The following is a 13,335-nucleotide window of genomic DNA, read 5'->3' as shown; positions in this document are numbered from 1 at the left end:
CCCAGAGGTTCAGGAGGCGGGAATTTTGTACTTTGCAGAGAATTGCTGTTGGTTTGAGATTGAGATTAGCACATTGGGTGATTTATGCTTTGTTGGAGGAGAGGAAGGGATTCCTTTGCTAGGAGGTAGATGCTGGATCGGAACTCACTTGGTTGTATCTCCTCTTGGACTTTATTATCATATCAATAAACTATTTGAGTTTCTCCTACATGTCGAATACCAATGATGTTTTGTTATGCTTACATGTTTAGCTTAATCTGATCTTGAGCTTTTTATGAATTTATATCTGTATCTTTGTGTAGTTTCTCTCTCTTGTGATCTTGCAGGAATTCGGTGAAGCTGGGCCGGTGAAGGAGCAAGAAGCTGGGAGCTACTGAAGAGGGGAGTGATTTGGATCGACAAACTAGCGGAAGACACAGGTTAGTTAGATCCTTCTTCCTCATTTACATTTCATAAAGAAGAATACTCGAATAAGTTTCCTTGTTTTTTGCTAAGGCACTATCACCTCTTAGAGTGGGATAGGGGCATTCCGAATTGGATACTTTTCCCAACAACAAATTGGCGACTCCACTAGGGAGAGTATCTTGTTAGTCTATTTATGTTTCTATTATTGTCCTTCTCATAAACTCAGGAGTGCTGAATCGAAATGCATTTGCCATTTTCAAATGCAAAGTAGAGATCTGCCATTCTAGTCCACTCACTGGGCCTGTTTTTATGATTTGAACAAACTGATCCACAAGTGCTCTAACAGCCCTTTGTGATAGATCTTAGTCCTCCTTTAAATCAACCTCCTAATTGTACCTAATTGATAGCTTTGATCCGGCCAAAAAATGTAGATTTAACTGCAAACCGTAACCCAGAACCCAAAAACAACTCTCGTTTCTGCTTCAGCACAGACTCTGTGAAGAGGTTCTGCATTTCAACGTAGGTCCCGTGAAGGATACCTGCGCTGAAGTTCAGTTTCTCTGTGCTGAGGGTGCGTTGATCAGCCTTTGCTTGTGCAGCTGTGGTTCCCTGCTTCCTTTTGCTCAGTTTCATCTCTGATTTTTGCAGCCTGTTATCAGTCAGTGTACCTATCTGAAACCCCTTTTCTTTGCCTCAATTCTGCCTCAGTTGTATAAAGAAACTGTATTTGTTCTTTGTGTATTTGTTACATCATTTGCAGTTTCCCATTACAAAAGTAAACTAGTCATACTGTCGCCCTTAGATCTAGACCTGTCATAAGTGTCGTTTTGATCTTAGGAGTGAGTTTGTTTGCTATTCACAGTTGATTGAGCTTTTACTTTTGTCGTTTGATTTGAATTTATGCATTTCTAGTGTCGAAACAAGTAAATCATAAAGTGTCGTAATCGTCTTTTTGATTTTGAAAAAGGAACTTGTTTATGTTTTCACTTGAAATCGAATTCAAATTTGTACAACAGCTTTATTTTTAGGCATCAATATTAAGAAAGCGAAAACAAATACATGCATTTGTGCATTTGCATTTTGATAGTTTGGATGCTTTGATTTAGGGAAAAGTGCATTACAGTGTGCTCTATGCTCTGTGAGAAAAGTTTATATCTTCCTTTTCCCCTTGTAGCTAGGATTTTCATTGCTGAAAAGATATAAAAGCTTGCTTATCATCTTTAGACTGCATTTAGGAATTGTATCATACATCTTGTGGTGATCCAAAAAGGAAAACTTCTAAGAAAGATCAACCTAAAATAAATTGAATGAACTTAACAACGCTTTGTAACATAACGCACAACATAGAGGTCTAGGCTAGAGACGTGTTCCGGCGTCGTAAAACCTGGTGACTGTCGATCTCACTGATGGTTGGGTGATTCCTCCTGAGGGACGATAGCGCCAGTACGGATTGTGCTCCCACGTATCGTCGAGTATATATTGGGAGACCCCTATAGGCATAAAACCTTTATCCTTAGGAAGTCATGTCGGCCGCCCTACTGATCGCAATGCACTGAACACAGCATTCGGGAAGATTGACCGCCCGTACCTTAAAAAGTATTCTGCGGTTTTGCGAAAAGTTTGGCACACCCTCTACCTAGAACTCCAGAGCAGTTCCTTTTGGCCTTTTTCAGACTCTATAACGGAAAAAGTCCATCCGAGCATTTGTCACTTCGGGCTCGTTAAAACATCGAAGGAGACTAGAGTCATCTTTAGCTTTTTCTCGACTCTTTAAAATTGAAAAAGCAAGTTGTGTCTAAAGCGTCTAAAAATTCATTTAATTCAGAAACACACTTTCCCCTTTTTGTATTTTGGTTGATCGAGTAATCCGCAATCGTGGAAGAAAGTCAATTGAAACCCCGTCATTCGCGGAGGCTTACGAGTCAACCGTCTTTGTCTCCGGAATCGAAAACAGTACGGACAAAGCGAACTCGTTTAACCGGTTCGAAATCTCCTATCAAAGTTAGAACAAGTGTTCCAACAACATCTGAGATTCCGGTTACTCCAAACATTTCTGGAAACCCTACCTCTACAGAAGAAGTTCAACAGCCACAGAGGGACAGTGATACTGATCCTAGTCTGAGAGCAAACACTTGTGTTACTGAACCAGTTCCATCTGTAACCGGTTCAGAGAGTCTTGTTCCTCAAACATCTGTCGTTGTTGATTCAACCCCTTCTTCGGCACCAAAAATATTTTACAGACCTGACGGTCTTCCCCTTCCACGTGGTTTGATTGCGATAGAGGAAATTGTAGAAGATCCGCAAGCAAGTACTCCAACACATTTTGGAGTCGGGGTCACTCTATTTCCTTCGACATCAGAAGTTAGTCTACCACCAGTGGAAGTTCCTGTAGAATCGCTAGGTAATCTTTTGGATAGACTCAAAATGTCTGAACAACCGTCAACATCTAGGACTGTGTCAAATGACACAGCGACAGCAGAACTTCCTGTCGTCACTCCGACAATGCTTACTGTCATACCATCTGTCCCGACTAGCTCACAACCGCTAGAAGGAGTCCACCCAGGGACTATTTCGACAGTGTGGTCTGTTCCTGTTTGTTCCTCCAGAATAATATCCGGAAACTCTTATGTTGAGACTCGCCAAATTGATCCATTTGGAGGTCAATTTGGGAAATCCAGTCCCCAAGGGCAGACAATCCCCTTGAGTTCCGGCTTGCCACCGTATGGGGGGCAGTATGCCCTTTCATTACCCCCTCCGGGAGGATATCCATACGGGAGTTCACAACAGTATTCAGGTTATACTGGAGTTACATCAAGTGGTTGGGTACCTATACTACCCCAACAACCAAGGGTTGTGTATTCTATGCAACAATGTGTACCTATGTCGAACATCCCAACTACACCAGCTATTGTGACAGTGTCGCAAGTTCAAACGTTGCCTATTGTATGTCAACCTCAGATCTCTCAGGTTGTAATGCAACAGCCCCTTGACCCTGTGACTCAACCACAATCGCCTACTGGTGGGGCGACACAGGTCCAAACGGGTACAATTACCCCACACCTTGGTCCAACGGTTAGTATAGCGCAAGAGAACATTGCTTCGCAACCATGGCTGGTGCAATATCAACAACCACAATTCCAACAAGTATACCAAGGTTCTGAGCAGCAGATCTTTGCGAACAGTGGACAACCGTACATTCAAAACGGTCAAAATCAACCACTTTACGGTGGTCATGTCCACCAACCGTATCAGTCATACCAGCATCAATTACATTATGCTGGTATGCAAAGGCCAACTGCTCAGGCAATTCCATCGTATCCTGGGTATGCTTCGCCTAACCTGAATCAACAGTTACCATTCGTGGCAACTTTAGAGTTACCCGATTTACACTGGTTAACAAACGATCCAATTGCTTACGCCCCTTGGTGGCCAGCGATTCCTCACAAACTTCCTTCAGATATTCCTAAATTTAATGGAAATCCAGGTGAGGACCCATCGAATCACGTGATGACATTTCATCTATGGTGTTCATCAAACACCCTAAACGATGATTCGATAAGGCTTCGCCTTTTTCAGAGGACGTTAACGGGTCCAGCGGCAAAATGGTATATTGAATTGCCTAGAGCTTCGTTCGACAATTTCAGCACCTTAGCCACGACTTTCTTAACCCATTTTCAATTACCAATAAGGTATGAAACGGGAACGGAAATCTTAACCAACTTCAAACAGACAACGGCTACTCACATATCTGATCATATACATGAGTGGCGACGTCATCGTAGGATGGTAAAAAAGTACGTTTCCGATCAGCTATTAGCTGAATGGTTTATTAAGTCGTTACTTCCTGCCATAACGGAAGATGTGGCGAAGGGGGGAGTCGTAACGGAAGAGCAAGTTATCGCTCGTGCGCAATATCTAGACTTGGTCTATACTCAGTCTGGCACGCTCTATGACAAAATACCTGACGCCCCTAGACCGAAATTCTCAATTCCTCCTCCTCCTAAATCAAACAATGACTCTCATGCCGGCGATGGCATGATTGGCACGACGAACGCGAAATCTACAAAGGCTGCGTCAAAGAAAGCCCATAAGATTTCAGATCAAAATGCAAAAGACGAAATTCTTGCTTCGGAAGTAAATGTCGTATCAGTAGATAAGGGCAAAGAAACCAAACAACCAGGAAGCAAGAAAAAGAAAAACAAAGGGAAGAAGAAGAAATAGGGTGAATCATCTCCTGAAAAAACTTCTTCAAACCCTCCTGGAAATAGGAAACCACCCCCCTCAGGGTGTCAGATATGTGATGAGGATCATTGGACGAAAGAATGTCCATACAAAGCTGAGCTTAAAAGGTTATTCAAGAGTTCGCAAACCTCAGCCGTGTTAACTGATCCGTTTCCAAATCCAGGACAAAATCTGATTGATAGTGGAAATGCTTCCCCGTCACAAGTGCTTATGTTGTCGATTTCCAAGCAACAAAATGATGCTTTGATTTCAACAAGGAACAAAGATTACGGGAATCCGCAGCTGTCGAACGGCAAGGAAAAATATCAGCCAAGCAGTTCGACAACAACTTCGACAGAAGTTGTACCACCCATCATTCCTGAATTAACAAGAAAACCGCCAAAGGGGGTAGTACACAAGTCCACATTTAATCCTCGCGCCAGAGCAGCGCAGCATTATAACATAGTGGAAGATTTGGCCCAATCGCCATCCGCTATGTCGACTCTTGAAGTACTACAAAATTGCCCATCCCAAAGGCAGGCTTTATTATCAGCCATTGGTGGGGTTGATCCTAAGGATTCCAATCTTGTATCCTTCGACCACAAAGGATAGGATCCTCAGTTACCAGCTCAACTAGCTTTCCTTATTCAAGTGAAAGCCCTCAACAAAACTGTTCATCGAACAATTATTGATGAGGGGGCATCTACATGTATTATGTCGATGAGTTGCTGGAAAACCTTAGGATCTCCAACCTTGTCGCGATCCTCGACAACATTAAAAGCATTCGACAGAAGGACATATACCCCATATGGTATCATAAATAACTTGAAGGTTGAACTAGGGGGAAAAATAGTAGAAATAGATGTTGAAGTCATCGATGGGAATCTTGATTACAACATCCTACTAGGAAGACCGTGGATCTATGCCATGGCAGCTGTTGTGTCGACCTATTTTAGAAATATTGCATTCCCCTTTCAAGGGGGGATTACGATCGTCGACCAACAAAACTTCCTCCCTAATGGTTCACAAGTTACAGGAAGCATTCCCATGATCCATGGAAGCCCCCATTCGCTTCAGAATATCGGAGTAGGCCTACTAAAAGATCCTATACTAATGGGAACTTTCGCTCTTCCACCTCCAATCGACTTGGCGGAAGTAGCGTCGATAGGTACCTGCAATATGATATCTTCCACGAAGATCTCAGAAGACGATATCAACATGGATCATGCAATGGTTTTCCCCCAAGCCCAATAGAAATATTGTAGCAATCAATGTTTCTGGCATGGGAGGCAAACCCAAATCAATGCTCATCAAGCGTTTGGGTAGATAGGTCTAGAGAATATGGTACCCCCTTAGATCCTTGGTCGCGAGTGCATGGAACCGACAAAGGAATCCTACAATCAATGTTGATTGAAGGGGCCTCATGGAATGATCACCACCATCGTTCCCTTCTTCCTGATTATGAAGAAGATACTCAAGATGACCTTTATCACCCTACAGTTTTTGAATTCCTATCAAATACTGTAAATACGGTGGATTCCGAGTGAAACTTATCCAATATTGAAGAGACTATAGCCATAAATATCTCGACTAAAACAAATGTTGTAGAGAATATTTATGTCGGCAAAGGTTGTTCTCCTTCAGAACTAGAAATATATAACGCTCTTTTTCGCGAGTTCAGAGATGTCTTTGCTTGGTCATATGATGAAATGCCAGGCATTGACTCGAGTATCGTTGAACACGAAATTAAGATGTATCCAGATGTCAAACCGGTACGACAACGGCTCAGGCAGGTGCACCCCAAAAAAGCCGCTGCCATTAAGGCAGAAGTTGAAAAACTTCTCCATGTTGGTTTCATCTACCCGGTTCCTCTAACCGATTGGGTATCGAATATTGTCCCTGTTATGAAGAAACAAGGGACAATTAGAGTGTGTGTCAATTATAGGGATGTAAACCAAGCTTGTCCAAAAGACAACTACCCTACACCCTTCATCGACCAGATAATTGATGAATGCGCCAGATGTGAAATCTTTTCATTCATGGATGGATTTTCGGGGTATAATCAAATAAATATCCGCCCACAGGACCAGTCAAAGACTGCATTCATTTGTCCGTGGGGCACATTCACATATCGAAAATTACCCTTTGGGTTAAAGAACGCAGGGGCGACGTTTCAGAGGGCGATGAATTATGCCTTCCATGACATCAAGAACATCGTTCAACCATACCTCGATGACCTTCCGGCTCATTCGTGAAAGCGGACTGATCATCCGCAGCATTTAAGAGCGATATTTCTACGTTGCCGACACTACAAGATACGACTCAACCCACACAAATGTGTATTTTGCGTCAGTTCTGGTCGTTTGCTTGGTTTTGTAGTCTCAAAGGATGGGATTCGTCTCGACCCTTGCAAGGTCCAGGCAATCATCAATTTGCCTCGACCTTCGAATTTGCTTCAGATTCAGAAACTCCAAGGGAAAGCAAACTTTCTGAGGAGGTTCATTCCAAATTACACCGAACTTGCTAAAGGTTATACACGTCTTTTGAAAAAGGAGGTACCCTTCGTCTGGGATCAGGTTGCGCAAGCTTCCTTTGATGCTTTAAAGGATTCCTTAATAAAAGCATCATTAATGTACGCACCTGATTATCAAAGAGACTTTAACCTGTATCTGGCTGCAGCAGATACAACCATCGCAATGGTTTTAGTTCAAGAAGTCGATGGAATTGAACACCCTATATATTATTTAAGTAGAAACTTAAATGATACAGAAAGTAAATATTCTTATGTTGAAAAACTAGCACTTGCAGCTGTTCAAGCGATACAAAGGTTTCGACACTATGTCCTCTTTCGGAAAACTACCATTTTGTCTAATTGCAACCCCATGACTTATATATTGTCGCGACAGTTACTGGGGGGCAAATATTCAAAATGGATAGCAATCCTTCAAGAGTTTGATCTGGAATTTGTAATAATCCAAATCAAAGAAAGCTCTAGTTTTCGCAGAATTACTGTGCGATCTCCCATCGTCGTCTAACGATGAAACATCCGAAGAATCAATCGTGGATGAGAATTTGTTTCTGATATCTACAAGCAATGAGTGGTATGGAGATATAATAATTTATCTCCAAACCCAAAAGTTTAGGCCTAACACCTCTCACTCAGAACAGAAACGTATACGATACCAAGCAAAAGACTACATGATCGTAGGTGATACACTTTACCGTCGTGGTATCGATACAGTTCTGAGAAGGTGCCTCACCCATGAGGAGGCCGAAAAAGTCCTGAATGAGTGTCATTCAGGCACGTGTGGGGGGCATCAATCTGGATATGCTACAGCACAAAAAATCTTACGAGCAGGATACTTCTGGCCAACCATGTTCAAAGATTGCATAACCGCAGTGAGAAGTTGCCATGCTTGTCAAATTTTTGATAGAAAAACTAGAAAACCACCCGCACCTTTACAGCCAATAGTTGCTGTTGGGCCTTTCGCCAAATGGGGCATCGATTTCATGACACATAACCCCACCTCGACCGGGGGGCATGGGTATATTATAGTCGCCGTTGACTATTTTACCAAATGGGCCGAGGTGATGCCTACATTAGATAACACTGGTGAAACAGCTGCCCTTTTCTTTTTCAATCATGTAGTCGCCAGATTCGGCGTACCACAAGCTATAGTTACGGATCATGGATCGCATTTTCGCAATCACATGATGGTTGAATTAGCTGCCAAGCTAGGGCTATCTCACGACAGCTCTACCCCGTATTATCCGCAAGCCAACGGACAAGTTGAAGCGATCAACAAGGTCCTGAAGCGTATGTTGCAAAGGATGATCGGGGTTCACAAAAGAAGGTGGCACCTAATCTTGTACTCAGCCTTGTGGGCCTATTGAACATCGGTAAGGAATGCGACCGGGTTCACACCTTTCCAACTGGTATATGGCCTGGAAGCAGTCTTACCAGTCCAATGTGAAATCTCGTCTCTTAAACTCGCAATTGATCTCCTCCCCGAAACTTCAGAAGAAGAGGCCCGTTTCTTGGAATTAATCCAATTGGATGAAACCCATCGTGATGCCGCGTTGGCTAACGAAGCCCATAAGAAACGATTCAAGGCGCAGTTCGACAAAAATGTCAAACCCCGTGTCTTCTCAGAAGGTGACTTGGTCTTGCTTTACAACCAAGAATCCGATAAATTGGGAGCAGGTAAATTTAATTCTTTATGGATGGGCCCCTATATTGTTAAACGAGTGTTAGCAAAAGGAGCCCACGAGTTAATGGATTATGACTGAATTCCACTGGCGCAACCCCGTAATGGGTTGTACCTCAAGCGTTACCATGCTTAAATAGTAACCAGTATGCTTTTGTTGTATTTTGTTTTCGCTAAAGTGTTTGTTTTGGTCGAGTAATCCACCTTTTTACATTTATTGCAGATGTCAAACCTTTTGGAGACATGTGTTGGATATGCCGACGGAGCGAGTCGTAGTTCGCGGAACCTGTCCTCCGCAGCCTGGGCCATTTTTTATCCCAGTGGCGAGTTAGTAAGTTTCAGAGGTGTATGTATTGGGCAATCAACGAATAACATCGCTGAGTATAGCGCGTTGATAGAACTGCTCTCTGATGCCATCACCCATGGTATACGCCGACTAATCGTCAGGCTAGACTCACAACTCGTAATACTACAACTCAATGGTATATATTCCGTCCAAAATCCAGCCATTTATCGCATGTTTCTAAGGGTTAAGATTTTGGAAAGACAGTTTGAATTAATTCAATACCAGCATATTTCCATAAACTTAAACACATTAACCGACTCATTAGCAAACTATGTGTTAGATAGACATTTGCGACATTTATAAAAGAAACACATCATCAATGTTGTACATATGGATCACATAACTCAACCAGAATAAAACCCCGAAAATCAAAATATATATATATATATATAAGCTGTTTATGGTTTACATATAATGTTCTGTAACCAAGACAAAATCGGTCACATGACCCAAAAACTCAAAATGCTAGGGGGCACCCTAGTCTAGTGATGCTCATGATAGCACGTCACGGCCTGTGCGATCATGCGTAAGAGACGAGTCCATCATCTAGGCACACCAGTAGTATGCCGCTGCAACTGTAGAGGTAACTCGTCGATCCTCACGTCTGGAATGCCGAGAGTAAGGCTCTCAACCTGCTCCTGCACAGTTGTGAGGGTCTCGGCCACATCAAGGTCACGAAGAATAACCCTCCCGGCAACCTCTCCTGCTGGGGCAGCGGCTGGCGCTCTCGGGCGAACTGCTGGACGAACAGGACCAACATCTGCACGCACACATGAGTTTGACTAAAGTCTTGATAGAATAAAGCACAAGGACATTATGAATAAAAACAGTAAACAGTGATATGGTCGAAGATTTTACCAATGGCGCCCCACTGCTCGCCGTCCAGCAGTACCAAATCCGGATCACCCCGGAAGTCCATGCCAACATATGGATACTCGGAATAGACCATCTCCTGACACTCAAACCACCTGAAGAAGGTATCAGAGAAAGAAATCTGAGATTGACCAGCATGCCTAGACATGTGATCAACCCATCTCTGCATGCGTGGTTCAGTAGGAGAAGGCAAGTTGAGTGCAATGTACTGTGGCTGCATCAGTGGCGAAGGTGGTCAAAATAGAACCAAACCCAAAGTTCTTCAACTTCCTGTCCTTTACCTTGGTCAACTGACTTTTCATCTGAAGAAGTACTGCATCACACCAGTTGAATACTTTCTGTTGGAGGCACTCCAAGGCATGCTGCACATAGGATCTGTTGGCCACATGAAGAGACGCACTACCGGCCATCCTACCAATAGTGTACAGGATAGACCTAAGGGACCTGTCAGCAACCTCACGGATAACGATCTTGCCGTCTTTACTCGGCTGAGATCCTTCCCTGCAATACTGGCGGACATAGTCTCTGACAGAGTCACTCCCTCGGGCCGAACCTGACAAAGAAATGGGGGCACCCCGCCTCGACAAGCCAGTCAAGAAGTAAATGTCTACTGCGGTCAAGGGGATAGATTTGCCCCTAATCTGGAAAACTTGGTTGATAGGATCCCAAGCATCGAGCAAATACTGCAATAGGTTGATCTGCTGTCTCATGCTAGAGATGCGGAAGAACTTCAGCAGACCACAGTTCCGCAGCGCATTCACCGTAACCGGATCATGTAGGGCAATCATGTCCTCTTCTTCGTGTTCCCGTTCTCGCCATGTAAGCGTCATTTTGCTCCAATATCTCTGAAAAACAAACATGAGATGAGTTAGATCCTGGTTTTGATGAGAAACAAGCAAAAGTTTTCATCAAAAATTGTGCAACAAAATCCTTTCCTGTGCCCAACGCACCCTGCACAGTGTTCCACCTGCATTGAAGGTCAAACTGCCTTCATACTGCTTGACATTCAACGCAGGTTTCGAGTGCATAAGCTGCGCTGATGGCAGAGCGACCCCATCAAACCCCAGAGGCTCAGAAAAACAGGGAATCAAGCACAGAATGCAGAAAGGAAACCATGAAATGAAAGAGCTCAGGTTTAGCTCCTACCTGGTCTAGACGGCACCGAGAATCATCCACAGAATCTCCTGAAATCAGCTGATGAAAATCAAGAGGGAAGAGGCACCTCCAAAGCTCCAACAAACCAAGTTCAAATGAAATGGTAAAATGAGAGGTAAAAACACTTTTTAATAGCTTTTTACGTAGTTCAAAGTGAAATATTAGTGTTTTAATCTCATTTTCAAGCAAATGTTATTCATTTCTAACTAGTTTGATGCAGCAATTGAGGGTACAGTACTATCTTTGAAAAGGCAAAGCTATTTATGGTAAAAAATCAAAACTAGACCATGTTATCGAGCAGTTTTAGCACATAGTTCATGCTCGTTAAAAAATAAACATAAGATCGAGCAGTTTTAGCACATAGTTCATGCTCGTTAAAAAATAAACATAAGATCGAGAAGTTTTAGCACATAGTTCATGCTCGTTAAAAAAAAAATAAACATAAGACTGAGCAGTGTTTTTCCGCGTTTAAGCTCGTTAAAAAATGAACTACCCTCCGGTAAATAACCACCGTGAATGTAACATTATCAACCACTAAAGCCTTGGTTGTGTTTGCACCGTCACCTCCACTTGTCCATTGGCTGATCATTCACCTCCATATTGATTGTTTACCCATTTTGAGGAACAGCTGCGAAGAGTGATTTCACTAGCCATCCTTGTGACACTGCCGTGATTGGAAAATTCCAACCTGTACCTGGAATCAGCTGCTATCCCTGTTCATCACTCGTTCCTCAAAAGATGAGTCTTCTTTAAGCTCTTTTCAACTAACTCGTAAAATATGAAAATATTGCCGACCCACTACCATACATTATCCTTCATTCTTTCATGACCGCCACCCTGAACCATATATCATCATATCGTTTTCACCTCCATCAAAATCATTTGCTCCGTTCCGTGTCACTGATGTGGGATACATTAAGGCCCTCCTTTGATGGATCGCTTCTTGTCGACATCAGATCATTATCCAAGAAGTTGATCTAGGAACAACCCCTTCAGTACTTTGAAGCTTGCATGCCTCAATGGCAAGTTTCTCACTTTCGGCGACAGGTATACATCAATGACCTTCGACTGAAAGATTTTGCGTGGTGTTCGACGCCAAGTCCTTTATTCACACCACGTGAATTGTACTGCAGTACCTTGAGGGTCATTATCATTATCGGTGATTCCTCTCGTGCTTGTTAACGGTTTACCTCATTGACCGGTAATCAAGCGATGTCTTTCCATGTTCGACTTCAGAACATTTCTCACATGGATCGACTTGTACTTAGAGTGAAGATCGGACGAGATTGAAGACCCCGGATCTAGTTTCATCCATCCGGGCTGCGATATATATTCAGGGAAAATAAAGACATTGACATGTACAGCATTGCAGCACAGACAATCATCCTACCAAAGGATGATGATTTCAGTAGGATCATCAGTCTATCATCAGACAATTGTCTGTCCTATGTACACAAAAATGAATTTATAAAGCTGAGCATGGGAATGCCCACCTCAGCTAGATCATGAAAAATAATGTATTGTATTGTATCTTATTACAGGTCTCCTCCCAGCATTGAATGAACTTCGGATCCTCCTAATAAAGCATTTCACCCGATAAACGGCCTCATACTTTAGGGGGCAACTGTTATAGACATTTTTGTGACTTACAGCTACAAGCATGAAATGTCCATAATTCAAGGGATCCAAAGTCCCTAAAGATGTTGTTATAGCTCTTGAAGGAACAAGGTCAACCAATGACAGCTTCTCCCAGAAGTTCTCCACCAAAAACCACTCAGAAATGGTCAATTCAGGATCAATTCAGATGCTCCACTAGCTGCCTGCGTTGAAATGCAAAGTCTACACTGGCTAGGTGCACTGAAACACAGGTAGAAGCACTACCAGGGTGCGCTGAGCGGGAAATGACAAATGGCAAGCTCATTCAACGAGGTGGAAAGACCCTGGAAGCTTCCAGAATCTTCTCCAATGACACTTGCCTCAATGAATTCGACTAGTGATGAGTAAGAGGTTCTCAACCTCCAAGTGGAAGCAAGAACTGACAGAGAGAAGCCACAAGTCAAAACATAAGCTGACTCATCCTCTCTGCTTACATCTATATATGGATCTCTCACCCAGAGGTTCAGGAGG

Source organism: Pinus tabuliformis, chromosome Q (genome assembly GCF_031772625.1).
Source record: "Pinus tabuliformis cultivar Carrire ecotype Pingquan chromosome Q, CPIR1, whole genome shotgun sequence".
Classification (NCBI taxonomy): Eukaryota; Viridiplantae; Streptophyta; class Pinopsida; order Pinales; family Pinaceae; genus Pinus; species Pinus tabuliformis.
The sequence above is the reverse complement of the archived record's forward strand: the minus strand, read 5'-3'. Positions refer to the sequence as shown.